At 34.3% G+C, this 11408-nt stretch overlaps 1 long non-coding RNA gene across 7 annotated transcripts in view; it reads left to right on the forward strand.

Annotated features, from left to right (window-relative positions):
- Positions 1 to 11148, forward strand: part of LOC101798800 (uncharacterized) — a 408273-nt gene extending 397125 nt beyond the window's left edge. For 2 of the 7 annotated variants that reach the window (XR_011810523.1, XR_011810520.1), the window contains one exon: positions 7062 to 11147. This is a non-coding gene — a long non-coding RNA (uncharacterized lncRNA). Of the gene's footprint in view, positions 1 to 7061 lie in introns of all 7 variants that reach the window. The other 5 variants (XR_005267128.2, XR_011810521.1, XR_005267127.2 and 2 more) reach the window with 4 other exon arrangements.
- The last annotated feature ends 260 nt before the right edge of the window (positions 11149 to 11408 follow it).

Raw genomic sequence — 11408 nt, forward strand, 5'->3', positions numbered from 1 at the left:
AGCTGCATCCTTGCAAATATAGTAAGTGGTTATATCAAGAATAGCATTAATACAGGAAAACAGGGTAAAGTAAAAGTGTACTCTCAAGGTAAGCCTTTCCTGTTGTAGTCATATTGATAGAAACATTGAAGTTCTATCAGAGAAAATTTGTTTCCTGGTTAGTTGCCTGAAAAGCAAATTAGATCCTTGGTGACCAAGCTACAGGAACATTGGAAAATATTGCCCATGCTTTCAACCAAAATAGTTTTCTACTGAAAAGAAGCTCCGGACTGCCGGGTTAGTGCTGTTCATAGCTGAATTTGCTGAGGTATGAATGAGAAGAAACTCAAGCTTTACATTCCAGGGGTCTTGGCCAGGGTCCTGCTGTGTGGATTGATTTTTAAAACCTGCTTTTGCTAAGTATAGAGCTGAATTTTCGTAATGATTTCTTTGTATTTGGGAAAAAAGAAGTTTACTCACATCAACTTAACCTCTCTGAATACTTTTTCTTGCCACATTTATCATAAGCCACAGGAAGACACGTCTCTGTGGCTGAACTTCATGGGACACAGCACTTATAGCCCAGTTGCACATACCTTATGTGCTGTCTGTGTCATTATTATGGGTTTTGGTGGACAGAAATTTCTGATTAAAAATTTGCTTCTTGTAGCAAATTCATCTTAATAAATATAATGTGTTTATTTAATTATGCATCCAGTTAGCTCCAATTTAAGATGAATGGAAGAAAAATATAAAATATTTTTTTTCTCTAAAAGAAAGCAATATATATATATATATATATATATATATATATATATATAATTGTCTATCCCTTCTGGCTACAAAAAATTCAATACACTTCTAGTACCCTGAATTTGCCATTGCTGTGTAGAACGCATTACAAAATAATAATACTTTGCCCTGCTGTAATGCCTTCCATCTGAGCACATCAAATTGTCTTATGAACAGTAATGAATGAAGGCAGACATCAACTCTGCAAACCTGGGAATGCATCAATGGGAAAAGTGAGAAAGCATACTGTAATTAAGTGACTTAGCTGTGACTTGAAGACTATGCTGTTAACTGATAAAGAAACAGATCTCAGAAATCCAAATTTGATCATTTACACATTTGTTGGTCTCCTTGCAGTAGAACAAATCTATATAGTGCACAACTCTGTTCCCTGATCTTGTCATTCTTAGTTTTCTGAGAACCTTCTAATTAAGAACAAAAGCATTGTGTATCATAAAAACACACTGAATAATGAATTTTGAAATCTGTATCTGTTATTGCAGATATGTTAGATAATGACTGAATATTTAACTTAAAATGCAACACACTATGGTGTATACATTTGGCTGCCTAGCAAAAGGAAAACAGTGGTAATTTCAGGAAGCCCCCAACCTCGTCAGAAAGTGCCAAAGTGTTTTTAAATCTTCAGCCTGACTATAAAAAAAAATAATAATTTAGTAAATGATATTTTATTACAGGGTCTCCCCTTCTGTCTCTTTGGCTTTGAGCCAAAATACACTATGAAGTAACAGTTGGAAATGACCTCCACTCCTTCAAATTTGTTGTTTCTTTGGTTTGGCTTAAAATTAATCTTTTTTTTTTTTTTTTTTTTTTTAATAAATGTTGTAGACATTTCTTGGTAAGCCCCAATTTTTACTCGTAACATGGCTCTTTGCCAGTGTCTAATACGACATCAGAGTGATGTTACTGTGATTATGCAGTACACATTGTAACTATAATACATTGCTATGATGATATATTAATCATTGACATGGAACCTGGATATATAATTGGCAATGACAAAAGAAAGCATGATTTAATACCTTCCATGCCACCCTCCCCACTAAAGTTGCTCAGGGTCATGCCTTCTCAGTGCATTCTCATTACTTCCAATAGAATATCCTGATGTTCAGCAAGTATTTATAGGAACGTACAAGAGTCTCTCTGTTGGGTATGTTTTGTACATAATACAACAGTCAAGAGATTTCTAATATGACATCTTTCTTGCAAAGAAAAAGCTTTAAAATACATTTTTTCCCCCTTTTTATCTAGAAGATAGGACAATGCTTACACAAACATTAAGTCATTTTCATGATAATATTAGGCACTAGATAAGTTTAAAATATATCATATTCTGCAAAAGCCCTTTACTAATGAGTTCATGAGTTCTGTTGTTTTTAACTTGTTTGTATTTGATTTGCTCTAAATATTACATATTGTATTTGTAAAGTCACAGAGGACCCTTTGGGTATAAACTGTGCTTCTCATTTTTACATATCCAGCTGAACATTCCCTTTCCCATAGTGTCTCCTTGGCTTTTATTTTGTGTAGTATTCATCAGAAATGTACTGTGTAAAACAAAGCCAGAAGATATCATACCCTTGAGGAAAGTTGAGTATTGATGTTCCCACGAAATTCTTCCCCTCTCTCCAGTCGTGCTGAAGTGGAGATATCTTCCCAGCTGTTACTCTCTCTTTCTATTTTCCTCAGCACCAAGTTCAGGATTTATTTCTGCCTTTCAAACTGATTTGTCTGTAGCAATCTTCTTTCCTTTTCAACAAGAAACAAGTAGGACACCTCAAGTATTCCATAATATCTTTTGCATACTGAAATCTTGTGTCTATCTTGCACTTTTTGTCAAAAGGAATATTTTCTCCCCTCTTTTTCCTTCTGTTTAATAATGAAACCTATATTTCTGCAATTCCTTATTGGATTAAAAATGTTTTTTAACTTGGCCATGTCATGAGTTTGTCCTACAAGCTCTTCCTTTCTCTACATATATAGCTTTAATACTAAGCTTTGTGCCTAAAATAAGCCTAATTTTCCAAGAGACAAAATTAAGCACAATGGCTTCATTTTTTAAAATTATTTTTTATTTTTTTATTATTAACCGTATAAAAACAGAACAATGATTCCCACCACCAGTGAAATGCACTTTATTTTCCGTATAAGAAATCAGCCTTGTCTGCATACTTTACTATATAAGCTCAGGGTTAGCAGTTTGTTGTGGGCCACATTCAAAGGCATTTTTATTTCTTTCTCCCCCTCCCACCAGTGCTAGGGATTTTTTTATTAAAACACCCTGTGAAATCCAGTGATGTATCTGGTAGCAATCTAAATTGTGATTAGCCAATGGAATTCTGCATTTCCATTAATGCTGAAGCCCAGTGTCCCTGAGATTTATATCCCTGAATCTCTCAATTGATTTATAACCTGGTAATCCTTTTATCCCCATTTATATGCAGCATAACTTGACGTAAGTGCTAGAATGTCTCCATTAATCGAATTCAAGAGTGTTGGGCTGAGAAACTGGACTAAAAACTTTCAGGCCCTATTGTAAATATACTTTGTGTCAAAGGAAGCCAGGAGGTAGTATGTCCTTGAGTTGCTCCATCTTTATGTTTACCCTCAAGTGAAATGAAGAAAAAAATATTTAGAGTATCTCTTACAATGAAGACATGCTAAAATATCTCATTTTGTACACTGATTCACAGCTTCATCTCCCGGTGGACTGCAGTGCAGCATGGTTGTAGGCAAGCTCTGCATGGGCTATTTGGTTTCTACATGCCTTGATGCAGCAATCCCAGCTTCAGTCCCATAGTGTTTTTGCAGGGCTCTTCAAATCCCATTGAAGTTAGTATGACCTAAGTATCTTACTTAAACTGTTTTACCTAAGTAAGACAATTTCCAAAACTGTCTTTGGAAAACAATTCCATCTCCACACAATTTGAGTTTTAGAAAGCTTCTGCTGTTATGAAGTAAAAAGGTGTTTTTCTTTCCCTGTGCCAAATCCTGCAATATTAACCTTCCCTGAGTTGTATGACACATAAGTGTGGAGTCCCAGCACAGCTAGCTGTAGATATGCAGTGGAAAATTTATTAGATACTGCATCTCTGCATTATTACTACTCTTTCTGTGTGGACTTAAAAAATAGATGAAAACATTGATTGTAAGAAAGTCTGTGTAGTTTCTCTGAAACAATGGATCATCATCATCAGCCCCTTTGATAACCTTTAGCGACCGTGTCTTCGGAGGATGGAGGGAGTCCCATGTTACACTTAAATCAAATATGTGGCACAGCAAACAGAGGAGCTATTAAAATATATTTATTATTCATTATTAGTAAATTGCCTGCATGTGGAGTACTATAGAGTAGCAAACTTACAATTTTGTTGACTCATTACAAGTCTGCAGTGTGATGTCCTGCAACCCCCAAATTTGTATTTATAGCATTAATTTTAAGGCTTTGTTTAAGCAATTACATCTGTGTATTACATGAAAAGGATGCAGAATGAAGGTAAATCTTGTAGAATGCTGGAAATGTTTTAGTTGAACAAACTACTGTCTATCTTGAGACTTAATATGCTATTGGGATAGAACCTGATTTAACCCAGAAATTTACAGGTGAGACTGTGCAAGATAATGTGTGCCACTACTGAAGATGTGTTAATAAATTATAATTCTGTATGCTGTATGCATTCCAATTGCCTTTTTAGTAAATACTTAACACATTAAAGTCTGCCAGAAAATCAGATGAAATGAAACCAATTTAATTCCTTAATTTGTATTATGTTATGCAATACTACATCATGTTGCACCCATAGAAACAAGAAATTGATATTTTCTGAATCAAATGTTCTGTTTCTCAGCAATTTGTTAATATGCTGGTATCTTTAGGGAGATGATGATAAGATAACTTTCCATCTCTTGAATGTAATGTCATCGGATACTGTGGGAGGAGAAAAGGAGTAAATAACAAAAAAGGAGGGCTGTCATTCCTGCCTGCCTCCGTTATGATGATGAGGCTATATGGCTACAATAATTATAACAGCCTAATGCATAGAAATCTCATTGTCAAGATTGTTACATTTAATGTCAAAATTCAATTTTTTTTTTTTTTTTGTCGCAAACTGCTTAAAATGAACCATGAGCACCTTAGATGATAAAGTTATTTAAAATTAAACATGTACATGAACGTGTACAGTATCAGGGAATTTAGTTGGTAAAAATATAAATAAAACCAACTGACCACAACTAATCACCCATGAGGGAGAAATGCTCGTCTGCTCACTGCATGTGTGGGCTGAGCAGAAAAACCAATAGAAATCTCAGTAGTGTAACCGTCATCAGCAACAACAACATCAAAAAGCTAATTAGTCTGAAAAACAGCCACACAGAGGTCTTTATTAACAGTTTCAAAAGCACAATTTCATGAATTTAATAGTGGAATCAGTAGAAGAATATAACGAACAATTCCAGACTTTGTGATCTTCTGTGAGGTGGAGGGTACTGGGGACTACTGTTAGTCTGAGGAATCGAGGTGAGAAAGGAAAGAGGACTTAAGTGCTGGTACCCAGAGTATGGCCAGTGACCATTCTGTGTGCATGAGGTCAAGCCCTGGGAGGGGACTGACAAAAAGCATGTGTTGAACATCCCATATAACTTTATGATAAGTCAATAAGTCAACAGGCTTGTTTCTAAGTTAAGTCATAAGCTATTTTTTGATGAGGTCCTGTCCAAAAATATGAGAACTAGCATTGCAATATCATAGATTAAAAAGAAAAAAAAAAAAAAAAAGATTAAGGATTAAAATATCACCTTAATTTTAATTTTCTGGGTGCACTTTTAGTATACTTTATTGATCTAAAACGATTTGAGTGACTCTAAGCCTATCCTTAATTTGTTTTTTTTTTTGGTTTTTTTTTTTTTTGGTTGCTAAAAGAAGGCAAACTCAAAAGAACATCTTCTGTATTTTGGCTGTGCGCGGTATAAAATAATTGACTGTCTGATGAAAAACTGTCTTGTCATATTTTGTAATAAAATAATATTTTTGTGCATAACTTGACCTGTCCTAGTGAGTTATGCTGCTCATTGTTTCATAGTAACAATTTCCAATGGGATTTTAATAATACTCTTGCTCTTACCATCTTGTACGATGTAAGCTGTTATATTCAATTTGTAAGAAAAATATTCAGGTATAAAACTAGATAATCTGTATCCCTTTAGAATCAAAAGTCACTTTGCCAAAATATTTTAACACATGAAATTGCTTCTTAAGAGATGTTTGCTATGATAAAACGACAGAAAACTACATTTCCATTATAATTATAACTGACTAGTGGTGCTAAGTTTTTATAATTTAAAGGTATTCTCAAATCTGACAGCTCTTCCATGTTGAATTATGCATTTCTGGCTCTTAAATAGTTCTGCTGGCATGAGACAGCTGAGATGAAGTTGTCTTTCTAAAATAATTGCTCCATGGAGCATCCATTATACCTTCAGAAAAAATGTATTACTTGACTTCTACAAATTATAGACTAGCCTATAATGGGTATTTTTGACAGCTATTAGCTTTTTAAAAAAAATCTGAACAGTAAAATGAGTATTGATATCACTCTGCTGTGTCTTGCATGTTAATACCAACCTTTCTGTACTCCTCTTCTAAAGCATGATGTAATCATTAATTACGATAATATTGATGCAATTGCACTCATCCTAAACTCCCCCCACTGTAATAGCAATGTGTGATTCTTTTCCTACTGTAATGTTTGCTTTGTATTTCCCATTCTTAGGGAAAAAAAATAAAAATCAAACTTTACATTTAAGCATAAATCCTTATGCTATATTTTGACTTCACCACTGCTCAGGGTGAGCATATCTTTGATTTAAGTGGAGAATCAGAGCGTGTAGGAGGCTGTGGTACTCTGATATTTCATGTGTAATATTGTGGAGTAGCTCTTAGTATGATGGGGTTAATCTCAGGGGCCTTCACAAACACTGCAAGAAGAGTCACACCAAAATGTTCTGGCATCTGAACCTCTTTTCATTGGGTGACTGCAGTGGCAGAGCTCATGTGTGTTTACTGCTTTTTGGTGTCTTTACACACTCAGATACAGTTTTAGTGATTTCAGTATTCATTAGCAGGCAACATGTAATTGCGTGGCAGTTCAGAAAGTGCCAAAAGAGGAGTTCTTGGGGGGAAAAAGGGAACAGAAAGGCCTATTGTGCTTTTTCAATAAAATGAGATATTCTGTATATTAAGTATATATCGTCTATCTTTTATTTAATAGGTTTGCAACTGAAATGAATATCTATGGGAACTGATGCCTGTCCACCCACGTTGCCAGACTGTTTCTTCACATGAAAAGGAATGATTCTTCAAAAGGAAAGTATAATTAATACTTTCACATACACTTTAATTTTTTGAATTGACTGGTGAGGGGAGGGTGGCTATGGACAGAGCATGTTTCATGTCTTTTGGAAATATTGTTCAGACATAAACTGCAATGTCATTATAATGTACAAAATAGCTTTACTGAATTTCATAATTACAATATAAAATATTAATTTACAGTGAAATAAACCACAATAATAAGGGAGCGTAGAAGGTCTTCTGCACCCTCACCATTGCAAATCAGGATAGTGACATGATACAGCCAGATCATGGCCTGATCCACACTTACATTTATTTGCGTATTTGGTGCTTGGGTGAGAAGTGTGTGTCTGGAGGGCTTTGAGGAGTGTTGGGCTGAGAGGAGTGAGGCAAACAGGGGCTGGGAGGATTGTTCTGCCCTAGGACTATTTTGTTAGAGGCTGGATGCCTCTACCAACTGCTTGGTCTGTGCTGAGCCCCTTCTGCAGCCTCACAGAAAAAAAGTGTCAGGCCCTGCCAGAGCAGATCATCTTGGAGAGAAGGGTGAAACTTTATTAACTGAGTTGCTGTATGAATCAAAGGGAAACTCTCTACTGGGTTCAATTATGCCTATGTGTTGAGAGCACAACTTTCATAAAAATCATCTGATATGTTTGCATGGATAAGAAAAAACGTGAGGATGTTTAACATCACAGGGCCAGCAGCACAGAAATGAAAGGTCCCACAGGAGCTTTCATTCTCCTTCAAATGTTTGTCACTATCAGACCATAAGTGTACAAACCAACTTTTGAAAATTAGTAAGAATAAAAAAGACAAGGTTTCCTTCCAAGATATTACCCTTTATTCAAAATAATCAACACTCAAAGTATTTTGAAATAAAGTTAATGCCAGAATAAGGGAAAATAACTGTAAAAGTTCTCTATTGACAGAAGAAACTAAAAAAAAAATCTGTTATAATCTCACACACACACAAAAAAAAATAATTTAATGGTGCAGTAATCAGTGTAATACAAGCTATATTTAGAAGCACTACAATTATTACATAATACATCATGAAGACCCTCTAGAGATGGTATTACCAGAGATTATAGGCTAGTTCAGAAAGCCATTAAGGATCTATTAGTTGCCAAACTGGCCCATCCATAACTTTCAGTAATGTCCTCTCTGGAGCATTACTTTCTTATCACACTATATCTGTAGTATGAAACAGAAGCTATACCCAAGACTGTTGAAATAAAATGTAGACTTGACATCTTTGCTATTTTGTAATTAACACCTTTGTTATATTCTTGACTCAAGTTTTACAATAATTGGATGAATTAATCAATATGTCTTCTGGGATTTGGTTTTGTTTCTCACTATCCATTAGATAACTTCTGAAGTTAAAATCATGATACATATTTTCATGTTAATAGAAGTTTGATGAAATAAGTATAAAGTAAAAAAAAAAAAAAAAGAAGTTCATCAAAAAAATGTAGTGGAAAACAGCACAAAACACTCCATTAGAGGTGTGTTTTCTTTCAGCTGCAATAGTTTAGAAATTATCAACTCTTTGAACATATGATACATAACAAATGACTTAATTATAATTTGTGGACAAAAATGCAATGGTCTTAGATCCACCAGTTAAGATGCTGTTATGGTAAGGGCTGCAGAAGAACAGCCAGAGGACGTACAGTGGTAAAAATGATGACTGCTGCAAATTTCTGAAATATTTGGAATTTATAATTTAAACATACAGAATATGATATAGAAAATTAAAGAGTTTACATCTATCAGACAAATAGATCAGATGGTAGATCTCGTCTTCGTTTTTGACATTTCTGAAGATATTATGTGAAACCTGATCTTTCGGTAAATTGGAAGTCTCTGTCTTCGTCCATTCTCTCTTTTATTTGTGTGTGAGAAATTTCAGATTTACTTGTGAAAGTTTCTGAAATGGTCCATGTGACATTTTAAATTTTATAATGTGTATCTGATTTCACTTGTACTCATTCACCTAATATCTAAAAACATTTGAATATGTAGAACAAATGTATTTTTCTCCTGCTTTGTGATGAACAAAATTTCTGCAGAATGATGCATGCATTAAGCATTCCTCTGAATTAGTTCTCTCTACCGGAGGGCAAGAAAATCCAGTGCTCTAAAAAGTAAACATGAAAATTAACACAAGAACACAAATAATTAATTCTTGGACTGGTAATGCTGCTGCAAATATGTATAGATACTGTAGCACTGTAACCTGGATCCTATTGGCCGTGCAAATGCAGAATGTTGGCATAGTTTATAGAGTTCTTGTACACCTAAGGATATAAGTATATTCATAAATAAATCGTTACGTTGTATGTATTGATAAAATAAATTGTTCATAGAACAGTAATGTTGTGTTTTACATCCACTTTGGAAAAGAGTAAATAGTTGCACAAGGTCAAAATTGGTGAAGATTTTCTAAGCAAAATAATACTAGCTCCTGTTTTGGGTATTGACTTCCAGTGAAGAAAAGTGTAGGATTTTTGAGTTTGCTATATTCTTTACTCTAGGTGTAAAATCAGTGCTATTCTAGGTTAAGCGTTTGTCATGTAGTTTCATCACAGTGTAGCAGCCTGTGCTTTGTGTGTGAGTGTGAGACCTTCTCCAGCCCCACACATTATCTCTGAAGTAGTATGTGGGATGTTAGCTTATCACTGTTTTATTGCAAAAAAATTGAGAAATGTCTGATTAAGTCAGAGAAAAGTTACTGCATTATTAAAATGGTTGAATCAATTTTTTCTTTCTTATGGTTTGTCAAATTTATAAAATATTATATTTCTCCTCAGATAGAGTTACATACTGTGTAGCTCAGAGATAATCCCTATGGTCTTGGCATATGTTACTTAATTGTCTCAGAAGGAAATACCATAAATACCATGCTGTCATCTCCCATGGGCATTTGCTCATCTGTCACAGTGGGAGCTCCAGACTGGGTGAGGTGCTCTAAGACATTTCTTAAACTATGTAAATCACAGCCATTTCTTCTTCCTACTTCCCAAATGGTCAATTATGTATAAACATGTGTTAATAAAAATTTGCTTCTTTTGCCTCCGAGGTACACACCCAGAAAGCTATGTGAATATGATAAACTATAAATACCATTATTATGTGATTCAACCTATGACATAAATTACTGATTTAAAATGCCTACATAGATATGAAAGTCTGTGGGATTCAGGCCCAAAGTAAAAGCAAAACAAAACTATCAATAAAAGTCATTAAAGAAAAAAGACAAGTTTCTGTATTTCTCTGTTTCTCTTTTAAGGAAACTATTTTGTACCTACCTACTGAGACAAAAACAATTAGAAGATTTTGCTGAAAGTATGCTAAAGGCTATTTCACACATTTGCTGCTTAATGACCTTGGTACAGGTTCAGTTGCTATATGAGATAGAAAACAGCCAAAGTTGGAGGGATACAGATTGCAAATGACTGTAGTGAATATTGATACAAGTATATACAAATATATAAAGGAAAGACAGCTAAAAAATATGCACTATGCTTACTTTATCAGTTAATAACCAGGGGATTCCAAGAAGTGTAAGGACAAGACCTTATATTATGACGGTCCATATTGTTGGTGTTTTTTGTCTTTGGACAGTATGTGGCAAACATGCTTTATTATAGAATACTTATTTTAAAAACTTATTAAATCAACTCTCGGTCTGTATATACAGAAGTCATCATGGTCATTTTGAAACAGAATCCCTAATCAAATTTACACTCCTCTGTATTTAAGGCAGAGGCAATCAATAGCATATTAAATCTGATGCTATATTATTGATTAATATTCCTTAAATGTCTAATGATAAAACATTTCTGATACACTGAAAAATTGAACTGGCCACATGTATGGCTGCTGTAGTGATGATGCGTCTAGAAAAAGTGTTCAGATTACAGGTGGTTTTAAATCCTTTTCTTTCTCAGAAATGTACCTATCTTCCTGTGAGTTAGATGTTTTAAGAGGATCTCATTATTACTTAGCTATTTACAGAGGTGAGATGAAAAAGGGGAGATAATTTCATGCTGTTGCAAAGAAATGGCACAAAAATTTGGTCTGAAAATTACCTGTATCCACTGGAGTTGAGCCATTTGTATGGAAAATGTTGCAGTATTCATATTTTTTGTATATCAAAGTAGTTTCTCTAATTTTCACTAAATAATAGAAGGCTAAGATAAGTAAAATAATGGAGGTAGCATTCAGTTGAAAATTAATGGTTTAAAAATGGGGCTCA

This window comes from Anas platyrhynchos, chromosome 7, assembly GCF_047663525.1.
Source record: "Anas platyrhynchos isolate ZD024472 breed Pekin duck chromosome 7, IASCAAS_PekinDuck_T2T, whole genome shotgun sequence".
Classification (NCBI taxonomy): Eukaryota; Metazoa; Chordata; class Aves; order Anseriformes; family Anatidae; genus Anas; species Anas platyrhynchos.